General features: G+C 47.2%; 1 non-coding gene and 2 pseudogenes across 1 annotated transcript; all 3 read right to left on the reverse strand.

The window, feature by feature from the left end:
- Positions 1-3,111: 3,111 nt before the first annotated feature.
- Positions 3,112-3,227, reverse strand: LOC139538082 (U5 spliceosomal RNA). The gene has a single exon (XR_011667656.1). It is a non-coding gene; the product is annotated as a U5 spliceosomal RNA (small nuclear RNA).
- A 245-nt stretch (positions 3,228-3,472) lies between these two features.
- On the reverse strand, positions 3,473-3,642 carry LOC139538077 (U2 spliceosomal RNA; annotated as a pseudogene).
- Positions 3,643-8,344: 4,702 nt separating this feature from the next.
- Positions 8,345-8,489, reverse strand: LOC139538079 (U2 spliceosomal RNA; annotated as a pseudogene).
- Between the last annotated feature and the right edge of the window lie 6,551 nt (positions 8,490-15,040).

Here is a 15,040-nt window from a genome sequence, read left to right on the forward strand (position 1 = left end):
GTTTTCGTTATCCCATCTTTCCCAGCTGCTGTACCGTTTTTAATTGCCCTAAGGTTCTCACATACTTCGGCTGCTGAAATAAGAGACCGAAAGACCCCGTTATCCGTGTCGCCACTTGAGCAGAACTGACCAAGACCATGAAATGCCCCGGCTGTCTCCCACCGACTCTTGAATGCCAAAGCAATCTCCAGTGGCAGGGAGGCAGCTTTACCATCTCCATTGCCATCCAGAATATATTTAGCAATCTTATTCTCATTGGCACGAAACATCCTCTGTACTCTCCGATACTCGCCCTTGTTTCGAATCCAAGGAGGATTCCTTGGAGACCAGTTCGGGGTGTTGGTGGTGTTCCCGGCTTGGACAGCATCCTGATAAGATTCCTCTCGATCAGTAGCTTCCTTGGATCTGTGACATCGTATCTTCTCAGGTCTCATTCTTCGTCTTTTCTGCCTCACCCGATCAGCGGTTTTACCAGTACCCAGGCTATCTGCGATTCGCCTGTTGATCTTTTTTAGCCCCGCCAGCCCTTTTCTCAACCTCGACACCTCACTCTCCTCCCATTCGCTCCACTTCTCTGCTGCATCTTTGCTTGCTGTCATCTCCACCTCCTTCTCCCGACAACAGAGAGCAATGTGTCTGTGTCTTTTGTGCTGAGTCAGCCCTCCAGCCGTTGTAAACCTTTCCGGACAGTGTCCACAAACGTAATCACTGTCCGATTCTATCCGGGTCTCTGGCGCTCCCTTGCATTTAGGGGTATGGCAGGAGATGGAGTGGCTATTCTCGCTGGACTTCCCACACATTCGACACACAAATACCACCGAGACCGCTGAATGAACCACCGCATAGTGCTTCACCGCCTTCCCAACGGTCTCAAGTGATAACCCACATCTCAAATCTCGGACGGGGAATGATACCAGCAAAGTACTTTGTGCAGCCGTTTCCACTGAGCAGCTGACTGGGGCCTTTTCCACCGCATGAACTGGTTGTGGTGGCAGCACGACATCACCACCCCCATCCCGCGATGCTAGGGCCTTTGATTCGCCGACACACTGAGGCGCCACCGAGTCCGTGTCTCTGGGGCATCGGGAGGATCTGGGTCCGAGGCCTGAGACTGATCCTGGAAGGATACGTTTTCCCAAGTTCCTCTCTTGCGAGGAGGAGATTTCTCCCCCTTTGGTCCGGACATCCTCGACAATCTACATTTCAAGCAATGCTTGATTTTACAATTCCGCTTTTCGCATTTGTCATCTCTTATCTGATCGCTTCCTTTCCGCATCTCCAGGCTTTGCTGCTCACAATCATGCCCCTGGCGTAGCATGTGTGGGTCCATGGTTGATACCCCAGTTTGGACACTTGGGTTGAGAAATGGCTCGAATACATTTCTCTGATGCTCAAGTGGCTCGGATTCCCGTAAATTCCTTTAGTTTTCAACCCTTGGTACGTACGTACGTACTTAGATATCTGCCAGGAGTCCTACCAGTAGGGGCTGAAGAGGCCCTACTAGAGGGACCCCCCCTTACCTCCCTACACTAACCTGTGCTGCTAGGCGCTGACCGAGGCAACCCACCGGAGACCCCGTGTTAATGTGCCCGACGAGCACCGTAGCTGGGGAGATCTGCGAGAAGGGCCCGGCACGCGTCCAGAGTCGGCGGACACCACTCCGATGAACCCCCACACTCAGCCCCTTGCGAGACCACAAACGAGAGCCCCCGAGATGGGCCGCACGTCGAACTTCCAACGGTGGCGAGAGGAGGGCGGCGGAGCAACTGCTCCCACAGCCGCAGCTCTGTTCTTCTGCTCCTGTACCATCTCCGTCCCCCTCTCCTACTGCTGCCGGTATTTCCTCCTCCTGTGAGGCCGTCACCTGGGCCTGTGGACAGGTCTTGGTCTGCCCCCCCCCCCCCCCAGCTGCAGACGCGTATGACCTCTGACGAGACGGGCATCCCCGCCACAGGTGTGCTGACTAGCCACACCAGTGGCACGCCTTATGCTCGTCACAGTCCTTAGCCTCGTGCTCCCCAGATCCACAAAATCTGCACTCTCTTGTGCTGCACAAGGCTAGAATATGGCCGTAGGCCATACAGCGCCTGCAAAACGGTGGTTGACGTGCATAAATTAAAGTCCCCCTGTCAGCCCCCAGGGAGAACGTAGCTGGAGGATGAAGGTAGCCGCTCAGCCCCTTCGGATCCTCCCTGAGGAGGGCCTAGAAGCCTCTCCACCCGTTCCAAAAGCCCAGCGAATCTTTGATGTGCCTTGCTGAGGAGACGTTATCCATGTATCTCCCCAGAAAGGCCCTCACCTCATCCTTGACATAAATGTTTACAGTTACAACCCTGTAATTATTCCTCGCCAGGCTGGTCACCTCATAGTTGCACATCGGCCTCGCACCTCTCACTGCTGTTGCCCTTCTCAGGAGCTCATCGTGCTTTTCCTCTGTGTGTAAAGCCACGTCGTAAGCTCCTTCCAACGGGTTACCTTGGAGACAGAACACATCCTTCACCGTCAGCTTGAGGATCCCGATCAAGATGTCCTTCCAAAAGATGCCCGATCACTGGGACCGACCTGTATGATGAATTTTGCGCCATCTCCGCAAGGAGAATGGAGCACGCAACGCCGCTCCCGCTCTCTTCCCAGAAAAGAAATACCAAAACGGCCGAGAGTCAATACCCCAAAAATCTAAAAAACTTTACCGGCCTTCGGCTCTTGGCTCAGCGGGCTTTGAGACACCTCGGTGAGCCAAAAGGCCGAGAAGCGATAACCCACAAATTGACCCCTGCACCCGCCGTCCACCTGGGGGTCTCAGCAGACCTCAGCGGTATGGCAAAAGTTGGCTCCTCCCCACCCAACGTTTCCCTGGTGACAGGCAGGTGTTTTTTTTTTTTTAAGTTGCCAATGCGTCTAAGTCACTAGCTCTTTACGCCTAGTGCGACTATTTGTTCAAAGCCCGGCAAATAAGCCAGTCGTCGTCATCGTTGGGCTTGAACTCAAATTGCCCGAGCGACTACTTTGAGTGGAAAAATACACCGGTTGGTCAGCCCGATTGAAGTCAAACGCCTGAGCAAAAAGTCTCGGCGTCATCTCTGTCGATTTCTCTTGAAACAAGATATAACGGGCTCTGCCAGAAGCAAAGCCCCTCCAAAAATATGTTAACTCGTAAGTGTTCCTTTCCACGGAATTCTTTAGTAAAAGGCGAAAGGCTTGTGCGTAATGAAGAGAAACCAGAATCGTATGGAAGTCAGTGGTCGGGGCCCGAGACGCACTCTAGGCCGGGATCTCGCGGGTGGTCCCCGAACACACTCTTCCAAGTTTGAGGGCTGTGGGTAAAAAGTCACAGACAGAAAGACTATCCTGGCCAATTTTTTATAAGTAAAATGGAGGGAAACGGGGGACCTTCTTTCAGTTTGGATGTTTCTTTACTTCTGCTAGCTGTTTACATAGCTTTGTGTATTTATTTCCTTTGACAACGGGAGAAATGTTTTGCACCATTTCCGGAGGTACTGCAATAACGGGTCGATGCGTGGAGTGGACGGAGCAAGCCCCATTTCTGACTCCCTGTTCGGGAAAAAAAACATTTAATATGTTGTCCCCCATGGGGGGACGTATCAGATATTAAACTGATAAGAACAGATGATTCAAAGTTTTATTCTTCCTTTCATACATCCAAACGGTGAACTATTCACACATTTATAACATACCCATACAAATCGTTTTCATAACAAAAAAGCCACTGGTTTTCAAAACGTTGTACCACCACATCATAACATACACCATAATCTATTTCAGTTGAAAAATCAGCACGTCAAATACATTTTCCAACCGAATGACATTTCCCCCTTCTCAATTTATGGTACTTGGAAACATAATTTTTATGGCTCATAAACACGGGGTACTGGTGTTTAACCTGCACAAAAACCACAATACATCAATAAACATAAGACATAAAAATCCCACAACAGCCTACCAAACGTACCTTCTAGGACTTACCTATCTGACCAGCCCTAGCCCCCCTTTCCACCGCTCTAGGGCGGCATGGTGGCCCCACTTCCTCTCCTCCCTCTCAAATCTCCTTCCACCCCACAGTTTGCCCCGACTTAACCAAACCTTGCCTGGTATCCCACAGCCCTTGTTTAAAAAGGCTGATGATCAGCCACAACAAAAAACGGTCCCTCCTTACCCCTCCAGCTCTCCCTATTCCTCTCTCCACCCTAGCCCATGTTAAAACAAAGTCCCCCTTAACTCTACCTAGTAAACACTGTGCCCTGGCCCACACTACTCCAGCGAAGGCACAGTCCCAGTACATGTGGCGTATCGTCTCCTCCCCAACGCAAGTCTCAGACACTGAGGGGATCGTGCCAAGCACTTGTGGAGGCTTAACCAGTTTAGATCCTTGAGGCGATTGTCCAAGCCCCGCACCTGTATGTTCTCCCAGACCACAGCAGGGGTACCCACCACAGGGGCAGCACAAACGCTCCGTCTAACCTCCTCGTACAGGTGTCTGTGATCCAAACATACTCGGGCAACTTCAACCTCGGGATGCGCATGCAGCCACTTCGCCGCATGGCTGAAGTGCCACGGCAGCTGTTCAGCCCGAGGACCCGTGTTGGACCACACCAGTACGCTTCTCGCCTGGTACGACTAGAACACCCGCAGGAAGTAACCGGAGGGATGAATCACCCGATTAACGAGCTGAGCTCATTCAACAACAACGAAACAAAAATCGAGTCCAGCTTGAGTGGGAAGTGTGGACTCCCATCCCTCCCCAATGGTTGAGAGCATGCAAGCCCTGGCGACATACTCATACCTGCCACCCCCACATGAACTGAAACACGAGCCTTATTAGCCCCCTCATGCTCGCCGGCAATGGATGCAAAGTACAGAAGGGAAGGCAGTACATCCACCTTCAGGACCAGGACCTTGCCCAAGAAAGACAAGGATCTGGCCTTCCACATTGCCCAGCTTTCTCTGAACCACAGCAACCCTCATGTTCCAGTTCAGTGTCGCGGAACTGGAGGTCTCAAAGTGGACCCCAAGAATCCTCAGGGCCCCATTACAGAGAGATAGCCCTCCGGGCACGTCCGTCCTGCCCCGCCATCTGCCGAAATACTTAACCTCGCCAAGTCGTCTGTTAAGGACTGCTCCCGACGCGCGGGTAAAGTCTCCAATTATGGCCAGAGACCTTAGCAGACACGAGTCCTTGCACAAAAGCAAGGTGGTGTCATCGGCGTACTGTGTCACCTTAACACGCAAACCCTCCACCCCTACGTCAGCGGCCAGGGGCTCCATATAGAGCACGAAAAGGAGTGCCGAAACCGGGCATCCCTGCCTGACCCCTGAGGAGAGGCCAAACACGTCACTCAGATGGCTGTTTATGCTCACCCGGCACCCCGCTCCCACATACAAAATCTGCAATCACTAAACCCTAACCTACCTAACACTCTGAAAAGAAAAGCCCTACTGACGCGATCAAAAGCCTTGGCCTGATCAAGCGCTGCTACCATTAGAGGTAGACTTCTATCATCAACCCAGGCGATGGAGTCCCTGATCAGTTGGAGGTTCCACCTAATGGAACGGCCTTCCACCCCACACGTTTGATCCTCATGGACAGCGTAGGGAAGGGCTGTGCGCAAACGGTCTGCCAGGACCTTAGCTAGTATCTTGTAATCTAAGCACAGCATGGTCAACGGCCGCCAGTTGCTAAGGTTGGCTGTGTCTCCCTTCTTGTAGGGGAGGGACAGCACGCCTACAGCCATTGACCTGCCCGAGACTCCAGTCTCGAGAACGGCCGTCAGGACTTCGAGTACCACCGGTCCAAGCATACCCCAAAATTTGAGGTAAAACTCAGCCACCAGCCCATCCATCCCAGGCACCTTCCCTTTCCCCATCCTCTTGAGTGCATTCTCCACCTCCTCTAGTGTTATCGGGGCCTCCATCGCCTTTCAAATGTCCTCCGGCACAGGCGTTCTAAGAACACGGTACCCTGCTCTTCCTCTACTACCCTCTCCTGGAAAACCCCCCGGAAATGGTGAGTTGCCACCCTGACCATCTGCGCCGGCTCCCTGACTATCCTACCCTGTCTTACCAGCTTTTCCCTAACTGATTTTAAAAAACACTGCAGAGCAGGTCTCAGTGTGCACGCTGCAGGAAGGCACGGGGCTTCCGCTCATGCATCTCCCTGAGTTGAGCCTTGAGGCTGGTTGCACACTCAACGTCCATCGAGCTCCCGAGGTTGCCAGCCTTGTATTCAAGCTCAAGTAAACGTTGGAGCTGCTCCACCTCACTTCTCTCCTCTCTCACCTTCCTGTTACAAAACCCACTAATAAAACCCCTAATCCTGACTTTGGCTATCTCCCACCACTCCAACACGCCTCCGCACATAGGTCGGAGACCCTCAAGCTCCCCCCCAAAAAACAAAGTGTTGACGAAAGCTCCCTCCTCCAGGATATCCCGGTCGAGCTTCCAGTACCCCCTACCGAAAAGGCAGACAGGCACTTTGACCCTAAAGAGAACCCCGTCGTGATCTGAGAAACACAGGCAGCAACCGCCCAGACAAAAGCCCCAGGGATTTGGGTAGAAAGACGTAGTCCAGCCTCCGCACAACCCCCCGGGAGTTAAGCCACGTGGGGCCCGCCAGCGCCGGAGCAGTGTTACGGCCGCCATCCACCAGACCATGGCTTGCCATAAGTCTGGTGATGGCCCCTACACTACCATCTGCTACCCCTCCTAAATCTACATTAAATTCCCCTCCCACTACCAAAACCCTGTTTGTGGCACACAGAGGTGCCAGAAGCTTCACCATCTCCCTTCTCCCTGGCACCGTCTGTGGCCCGTATACCCCTATAATCCCCTAATACTATGTCTACCCCCAAAACACCCCCTGCATCGCTACGTGTGTTCCCTCCACATTCACCTCCCTTGGCAAAAACGGCACTTCTGTGCACTGCAGGCAGCTGTAATGTGCCAATATTCTCTGCATTTTTTGCAGTACGGAGGTGGGCGGGTGTAAAACAGCATCCCTCTATCCGAACCATCGAGAAACTTTCCAGGGGATGGAGGGAACCATCAAAACCTCCCTGATCCGGCCTAAGGAGCACCTGGAATTGACGTCGGCCTTTCCAGAACCCCAGGGAGTCATTTACATACCTTGCCCCTGATGTTACGTCGCAGAAACGACTCCGGTAATCCCTTATGGCGATATCCGCCACATGGGGGTTGTACATATGTACGTTGATTAGCCTGAAGTTTGTCTTCGCTAGGCACGTCACATTGAAGAAAGACAGCGGCCTCTCCACAGCCTTAGCTCGGTCCATCGTCGTATCGCACATTAATTCCGTGTGGAAGGTTACATCTTACGTCTCCTCCATCGCATTTCCCTGTAGACACATCACCTCTTGTACTCAAAGTTTTAGGGCCCCCATCAGCACGGTCCTTGCGAAGGTGTCCCTCGGTATCCGGCCCTCATCCTCCTTCCAAGCAAAACTAATCGTGTTTTTTAGTCCAGTCCTAGGGACCGACCCAGCTCCACCGTTAGTGTTGGCCATCTCCTCACGGAGAATGCCTGCAGATTCCAAACTTTTCCTAAAAAAAGAAAGGAAACTGCCCTTTACGCCCTTTGACTCAGCGAGCTTTGAGGCACCGCAGAACCGAGCTTGATCTGATCCAAAAGGCCGAGAAGCGATAACCCACAAATTGACCCCTGCACCCGCCGGGCACCCGGGGGTCTCGGCAGACCTCAGCGGTTTGGCAAAAGTTGGCTCCTCCCCACCCAACGTTTCCCTGGTGACAGGCAGGTGTTTGTTTTTTAAAGTCGCCAATGCGTCTTTAAGTCACTAGCTCTTTACGCCTAGTGCGACGACTGTTTGTTCAAAGGCCGGAAAATACGCCAGTCGTCCTTGTCGTCGGGCTTGAATACTTTGGAGTGGAAAAATACACCGGTCGGTCAGCCCGATTGAAGTCAAACGCCTGAGCAAAAAGTCTCGCCGTCATCTCTGTCGAAGTCTTTAGTAAAAGGCGAAAGGCTTGTGCGTAATAAAGAGAAACCAGAGTCGTATGGAAGTCAGAGGTTGGGGCCCGAGACACACTCTGTGCACTCTAGGCCGGGATCTCGCGGGTGGTCCCCGAACCCACTCTTCCAAGTTTTCTAGGGCTGTGGGTAAACATTCACAGACAGACACACTCACTATCCTGGCCAATGTTTTATTTTTTATTTTTTTTTAAAGTGAAACGGGGGACCCCGTGAAGGGCGCTTCGCCCTTCTTTCAGTTTGGATGTTTCTTCTTTTTTCTTTCCTTCTTCTGCTAGCTGTTTACATAGCTTTGTGTATTTTTTTCCCTTGACAACGGGAGAAATGTGTTGCATACTGCAGATGATTGGCGCGGACGGAGCAAGCCCCATTTCCTGTTCTAAAAATCCATTTAATATCTAGTCCCCCGATGGGGGACGTATCAGATGTTTAACTGATAAGAACAGATTTTTTCTTTTGGAAAAGTTTTATTGTCACATTTCCTCTAAAAACAGCTCATATATTTTTTACATTTCATACACATACAAACGGCAATAAGCATAAAACACAACAAATTGAAATGTAATCTTTAAATGCTAAGTAAATTTTGTTAAAACCAATAAAAACAACCATGAATAAAAGTACTTTTCATTGTAAAAACATAAAATCTGTACAAATGATCGAACAAAGGTAAAACATTAAACATGTTAGTCACTTCTCTAGGATAGTGTTAGGATTTATGTTTATGCACTATAGGCTGTTAGCATATTGGTTGAAGAGGAATATTGTTTTGTTACACACACACACAAACAATACAGAGGGGGGTGTGTGTGTAGGTGTAAGGACTGACCAACACAGGCCATAAAAGCTGTGGACAGTCTGGAGAGGGGAGCGGTGCATCTCTCTAGACCAACCAGGAGTTTAGAATACTGGACAATACCATATTAGGAACTGTTTCAGTGTAGAATCGACAGACACAAGACGGATCTAATCTACCCAGCAACCAGATGTGGACAAAAGGAACGCGCCAAGGGGCTTGGACAAATCCGAGGGGGGCAAAGTCTAAACCACGCCCAGCCTCTACTGTGATAGGCCAACAGACGCGTTGAAACTACGTCATCACGGTATAAGAACAGCTGTTTATGTACTTCCTGCCAGTTCCCTGTTAACCCTGTGCGGTGATACAGCGAACCCGTATATACGAAAATTGCATTTGCCATTCATTGTTTGCGGTAATTAAACATAATTAAAGAAAGTTAGCAGACCTGGCTTTTTATTTATCCTGACACCGGATGTGTTACACGCAGCGTTCACAATAGGGGGCAGCATTTTCACGTTTGGATGAAAAGCATACCCAAATTCAGCTGCCAGCTACTCATCTCCAGAAGATAAGATATGCATATTGTTAGTAGATTTGGATGGAAAACACTCTGAAGTTTCTAAAACTGTTTGAATCATGTCTGTGAGTATAACAGAACTTATTTAGCAGGACAAACCATTCAGATTTTTTTGTTTTGAGTTCACTCTTTTCAATGGATTTTCATTGGGAATACAGATTTCTAATTGACCTTTTTGCAGTTCCTACCGCTTCCACTGGATGTCAACAGTCTTTAGAAATTAGTTGAGGATTTTCCTTTGTGTAATGAAGTACGGCCATTTTGAATCAGTGTCACTTGTTGTGTACTGTTAGATAGAGGCGCATGACCAGAAAGCATGCTACAGATTGTTTTAATCCTGTATTGAACACAGATCATCCCGTCTTCAATTTTATCGATTATTTACGTAAAAAAATACCTAAAGCTGTATTACAAAAGTAGTTTGAAATGTTTTGGCTTTTGAGATATTTTGTAGTCATGTTTCACTAGTTGGAACCAGTGTTTTTCTGGATCAAACGCGCCAAATAAATGGACATTTTGGACATATATCGACGGAATTAATCGAACAAAAGGACCATTTGTGATGTTTATGGGACATATTGGAGTGCCAACAACAGAAGATCGTCAAAGGTAAGGCATGAATTCTATTTTTATTTCTGCGTTTTGTGTCTTATGACAAATGTTTTTCGTTTTTAGGTGTGCAACTGCATCTAGGGTATTGTGCAAGGTTAAATTGACTTCCTCAGCTAGGTGGTTAACTGATTTTCGTCCTCTGACGTCCTTGGGTAGGCAGAAGGAGTCTGGAAGGGCATCAAGGAATCTTTGTGTTGTCTGAGAATTTATAGCACGACTTTTGATGCTCCTTGGTTGGGGTCTGAGCAGATTATTTGTTGCGATTGCAAACGTAATATCTGAAAGTTGCCCAGGGGGAAGGTTGGTCTCGTCACCGGAAGACAGGGTGGCTACTGGGGCTGTATTATCTGACACCTCGGTCGACAAAGGCACCCGCATAGCGTCTTTGTACTTCTGGCTCATAGTGTTAAGTTTGTGAACCGAGCGTAGATGACGATCCAGCCTCGTAAGTTTGCGTTTACGCAGTCTCAAATCAATCTGCCAATGGCAACATGTCGACAGGAACTTAATCAGCCATTTAGACTAACCCTAACTCCAACCCCTATTTCCTCTGAAGAAGCACGAATTGCGCAAAACCTCATGATCTTTCCCTAAATTTTAATGACCCCTTTTTTTTTTACCCTCAAACGAAAGTGAGAAAGAACAGGATTCCTCTATCTCCTTGTTCCACAGGGACATTTTTCCTACAAACAAAGCCAAGCACATGGGACATTTGGGCCTTCGTTTGAATTGGTATGGAAGAGCCTTTGTCCGTATGAAATATCTATTCTCTGGGTGTGGTGAGTATTCCCATTTTTTCCACCCCAAAACCAGACTTTAAAGTTTGGAGTGCCTTGAAAATGAATCATCATCATGATTGAATTATAAAGAAGTGATCACCTTAGAGTGCAGTGTTTTTCTCACGCTTGCGTAGAGTGCTTGTTCTAAGGCAATTTTTTATGGAGTGTCAACTGAATCTACAGTGAGAATTTCGTATCGATTGCTTGTTTGTATTCAGCATTTTTGAAGGCTGAAATGCCAGTCCTGGAACAACCATCAGATTGCAACAGACAATTAATTTTGTAGGAGAAAATGAGTTGAGTGTTGACCTCCATTCCCCATTATCCTTTTTACATTGGGCTTTGATTCTTATTTTCTAAAACAGGGCTAATTTGTTATTGTTTTATTGTTTGTTATTTTGATTTATTTCTTTGTTGATTGGTTCCAAGTCTGTATTTTTGGGGGTGGGTTTAATTGTTATGATTTGATCCTTTAAATAGGAATACCCGGCCAGTTCCAATTGTGCACCTCTACCATGGCAGTGCCACTACATAACCGTTTCAAGGTTATTTAATCTAAATGAATCTACTGGAGAATCTAGGAATATTCCTTTCCTGCCATGCATCATCCTAACAAAGGGATATTTTAAGGCCCTTCAAGCAATTCATCACTCATATAATTATTCTTTCCCAGCAGGCATGGTCAGACAGGTGAACAAATTGACGGCCTTTATCAAACCCTCTTCTCCTATCCCACAGACTCTGGCAAAGGTAAAACTTAACACCAGTAAGTGGTTGGAGAATAATATGCCCATTTTGAGGGAGCATTATGATGGGGTCATTGCTTTATCCATTCAGAATGCTTTAACCTGCAACCAAAAAGCTTTTCATAAGGCTGTGATGTGGGCAAAGGCCAGATACAAACACAAATGTACACTTTCCTCAGTAGTTACTCTAAAAAACATGCTGGAAAAACCAATTGTCCCACATGCTTCTACTAATCTGATACCTTCCCCTCAGGCCCCTTCCAGCTATGCTGCTGCAGTGACCAGCAAGCCACTACTGGCACTACTGGCAGGGTCTTGATGGGAGCTCAGGCTCAGACTCTGAAACATGCAGGAACACTCCAGGGGGCCCTAGCAACATCTCGGTAAGGTATACCAGGCCCTCTGTAACCCTGTAGACCAACAGATACACCCCAGCCTGACTACCAACAGCAACACCACAGGGTGTAAATTATTGGAGTATTCATATAACAAAGCCTGTGGTTTTCATTGGGTATTCCAACCTTGCTCACATTCCTAGTTTTCACTGACACTAACATACAGATAGATAGTTTCCCTGGAGCAACTTTCAGACATATTGCAGGAGTGATAGGCAAGCTGGAGCCACAGCTGGACACACAGAAGGTTATTCTATCAGTGGGTCTGATAGGCAAGCTGGAGCCACAGCTGGACACACAGAAGGTTATTATATCAGTGGGTCTTGTTAATGGTCTGAATCAGCAGTATACCACTGCAGTCAAATGGTTACAACAGCTACTGAATAGAACAGCTGTCACACCCTGGCCTTAGTATTCTTTGTTTTCTTTATTATTTTAGTTAGGTCAGGGTGTGACATGGGGAATGTATGTGTTTTTGTAGTGTCTAGGGTGGTTGTATGGTTTAGGGGGTTAAATAGAGTAGATGGGTTTGTGTTTAATATGTCTAGCTGTGTCTATGGTTGCCTGAATGGTTCTCAATCAGAGACAGATGTCATTAATTGTCTCTGATTGGGAGCCATATTTAAGGCAGCCATAGGCACTAGGTTAATGTGGGTAATTGTCTATGTTGTACGTTTGTAGCCTGTGTGTGCACTTACGTCATTAGCTTCACGATTCGTTTGTTGTTTTGTTTCAGTTTGTTATAGTGTTTGTTGCGTGTTTTTTCCCTTTCTCTACAATAAAAGAGAATGTATTTTGCACACGCTGCACCTTGGTCCACTTTCTCTCAGCAAGACGATCGTGACAACAGCTTAAGTTTATTTTCCCATCATACATTTCTCAGGTGAGCTCCCAGCATATCCAGAAAAATTGTACAGAACTTTTGGATCTGAGCAAACTTAGATTCCACACAGTGCAGTACGATCCAGTACATTGGAGACAAGTAAATATTTTAAACTACTGGCTAGACCAATTCAACTATTGACAGGGGAAGAGTGTACCAGTGTTACTCCCCAACACTCAAATGTCCTTAACTTATCAGTTACATTTAGACTTACAGTGGCAGAACAGCAACTTCTGAAGGACGGCCTCATGTTTATCCCTACACCCGCTAAGATCGATAGCATGGAGCTCAGGACTTATCATAGGAAATTAAAACCAGTTGATCATTTGAATTATAATACTGATAATCAAAGATGATCATTTATTAGTCCATCCCATTGGGAACGTAAGCTACAGTCAGTCTCATACAATGCAGACCTTAATTCAAAAGGACTCCACTTCTTTTAATAAATGTAGGTTGCATGTAGCAGAGACAGATAATCTTACAAAACAGATGAAGCTTTAAAGTCATTAACCAAGAATTCAAACACTTATAAAACCAGCCAGCGGATAAAGGATACTGTTGATGATACATTTACTAGAAGAGTGAGACCAAGTTGAGATGCTGGACCAGGTGGATAAGGTATGATATAAGGCAGTTTATTAAAGTGTAAAGATATCTGAAATAGCGTGCACGGACCCTTTCATCAAGCTCAAATGGAACTCTCTGAAAGAAGCCCAGATAACAGTGCATAGACATTTTATACAAAGATAGAAAGTAGGTTGAGTCTGGAAGTTCTTGTCCTCTGGTTGGTCCTGATGAGTTGGGCGAGGTCCCCTTCAGGCTAGTATCACTGTTTCATTGGCTCTGAGTAGATTTCTTTGTCTTCAGAAATGTTCAGCTAAAACAGGAGATTAGGTGTGTGCGTAGATGTTCCTATTTTGACATTTCTGTGTGTCTCTGTAAAATGTTCAGACTGAAGAGGAGTTTTTGTGTGTGCGTAGATGTTCCTGTCTTATCTGTGTTTATGAAAGGTTTACGTCAGCCCTCTGTCCTTGGGTATGTGTGTGTCTCAGTTTCTCGTGATATGCAGTACCAGGCACCCCTTTTCTTATCAGTCTTTATGAAAAGGCCTGTGTCAGCCATCTGTCTCTGGGTGTGTGTGGGTCTCCGTATCTGCTTTTGAGTTTGTGAGAAACCCTGTTTGGAAAGAAGTTAGTTATAACAATGTAATAGCAAATATGCTTGTGTTATAATAAATGATATTTATTACAAATCCCCCTCTTCACGTCTCCAAAGAGACGTGACATAACTTTAAGCGAATCCAGGCACAAGAAGGGAAACTTTTTCCAGAAGAAAAAGTTTCATATTCCCTCTCTTCACGTCTCCTAAGAGACGTGACATAAACATGGGATCAAGCAGGAGTAGTATATGCAGAAACTTTCTTGAAGAGAAAGTTTCATATGCCCTCTCTTCACGTCTCCTAAGAGACGTGACATAAACTAGAAAAAGGTAAGAAAAGCAAAAGTAAACAACCAGGGAAACTTTCTCAGAGAGAAAGTTTTATTCCCCCTCTTCACGTCTCACAAGAGACGTGACATAACTTTAAGCGAATCCAGGCACAAGAAGGGAAACTTTTTCCAGAAGAAAAAGTTTCATATTCCCTCTCTTCACGTCTCCAAAGAGACGTGACATAAACTAGGTAAAAGTAAGAAAAGCAAAAGTAAACAACCTGGGAAACTTTCTCAGAGAGAAAGTTTTATTCCCCCTCTTCACGTCTCACCAGAGACGTGACAAAGGCTATGAATGGCGTTTAATTAGTCATCAGTCCAATAGCCTGGCTCAGCATCCTCCAGGGCAAGCATAGGAAACATCTGTCCCTTCTCTGCCTGGTTGGGATCAATAGCAGTAGTTATGATCCTAGTGGTCAGCGTTCGAATACATGGAATGCAGCAGCATCCACAAAGCACCAGTATCGCAGTGAAGACAGATATAGATACCAGTATGGAGGAAACAAGCATCTTATATTTCCCAAACGCATCCATCCAAGAGTCCCACATAGAGGTGTCAACCCCGGAGTGGTGCTTCATCTTCTCATTAAGTGTACGAAGACCCTCTAAGGCAACAGTAAGACTACCATCAGTTGCTGTGTTATTGGGAATGAAAGTACAACATTGCTCCCCGAACATGGCACAAACACCTCCGCGTTCAGCCAACAACATATCCACCGCGATTTTATTTTGGAATGCC

Source organism: Salvelinus alpinus, chromosome 13 (assembly GCF_045679555.1).
Source record: "Salvelinus alpinus chromosome 13, SLU_Salpinus.1, whole genome shotgun sequence".
Taxonomy (NCBI): Eukaryota; Metazoa; Chordata; class Actinopteri; order Salmoniformes; family Salmonidae; genus Salvelinus; species Salvelinus alpinus.